Source organism: Pteropus alecto, unplaced genomic scaffold (assembly GCF_000325575.1).
Source record: "Pteropus alecto unplaced genomic scaffold, ASM32557v1 scaffold45, whole genome shotgun sequence".
In the NCBI taxonomy this organism is placed as follows: domain Eukaryota; kingdom Metazoa; phylum Chordata; class Mammalia; order Chiroptera; family Pteropodidae; genus Pteropus; species Pteropus alecto.
In genome coordinates this window covers 40,965,005-40,966,469 of record NW_006442491.1, presented here as the reverse complement: position 1 = coordinate 40,966,469, position 1,465 = coordinate 40,965,005, and the positions used below count along the sequence as shown (strand labels likewise).

The following is a 1,465-nucleotide window of genomic DNA, read 5'->3' as shown; positions in this document are numbered from 1 at the left end:
TGTACCCAGAAATCTGGTGGAAGGTACTCTGCCACAATGAGGCTCAGAGCACACTTCTGTGGACTGTCCATAGTGTCATTAATCACTCGCCAAGACACATGCTAAAAGAAATTGTTCTAGTAGATGATGCCAGTGAAAGAGACTTTATGAAAAGGCCCTAGGGAGTTACATGAAAAAATTAAAAGTAACAGTTCATGTCATTTTAATGGAATAATGTTCCAAATTGATCAGAGCTAGAATAAAAGAAGCTGCTGTACTTTTATATAATAATATTTAATGTAACGTCTACTTTTAAAATGTTTTTTAAAAATGTTTTAATTTTAAACATAAATGAATTAAATAAAAGAAATTGCTGCGTCTAAAGGCCAAGTGATCACCCTCGTAGACCCTCACTGTGAGTGCACAGGGGGATGACAGGAGGCTTTCTTAGCCAGGATCAAACATGACAGGAAAACAGTGGTATGTCCTACCATTCATGTGATCAGAGATGGTACTTATGAGTGTATGGCAGATTCTGATATGACCTATGGTAGATTCACTTGGAAGCTCAATTTTTGCTGATATCCTGTTCCCTGAAGAAAAATGGGCAGAAGGAACGTTGATCGAACTCTTCCTGTCAGTATACCTACAATAGAAGGAGACCTTTTTTCAGGAGATAAAGATCACTTTCAGGAAATTGGAACATAAGATATTAGAATGAATATTTGGGGAAGAGAAAAAAAATAGAAAATATCTTTAAGATTCAGCTGTGTGGAGGAATTAAGTACATTGTTACCTGCTCACACGCCGGACATGGGTTTTAAAAAACTACATCTTGTGTGTTTCCAAGAGGCACAGGACAGATTATTGATAATAATGACAGATGAGTCATAGAAATGTGGATGGGTGAATTTCAGAATTTCTTCTATATCATGCCTCGGGGTGTACGAAAGTAGATTATGGAGATAGAGCATCAAGACTTGGCCTAAGACACAAACTGCAATGCAAACCTTAATGGTTTGGTCACGATGCTCAAATGCCACCACCTAAAGGCAACCGACCTTGCAACATATAAACAGTAATCAGTGCCTGGATGAAGCCACAAAAGAGGATAGCCAGGTGCCCAGCATTAGAGGCTATGATGGAAGCTGGTCCCAACAGTGGTTTTTTCAAAATGTTATTCTTCCAGAAATATTTTGAGACAAACCTTATGAAAAAATTTAAGAAAAAGGACTAACTGAGCTAGCTCTGCGTACCTTTCTTAAGTAATGAAAATAGAAAAAATGCCTCCCTACTGCAGGAAGTAAGGTTTCTCAGCCATTAAAAATTAGATTCCACTTGCTTCTGAGCTGTGATCTGGCCTTCCTAAGGTCATGGAATGACAATGTAGCAAGACTGTGTATACAGATGTTTACAAGATTGGAAGAGTCCTTCATCATTGTAAAGAATATTCAGATGATGAAACAATCAACAAAATGTGCTTTCT

The 1,465-nt window shown here is 37.7% G+C and overlaps 1 pseudogene; it reads left to right on the top strand.

The window, feature by feature from the left end:
• LOC102897966 overlaps positions 1 to 1,078 on the top strand; it is a 2,385-nt pseudogene extending 1,307 nt beyond the window's left edge.
• The last annotated feature ends 387 nt before the right edge of the window (positions 1,079 to 1,465 follow it).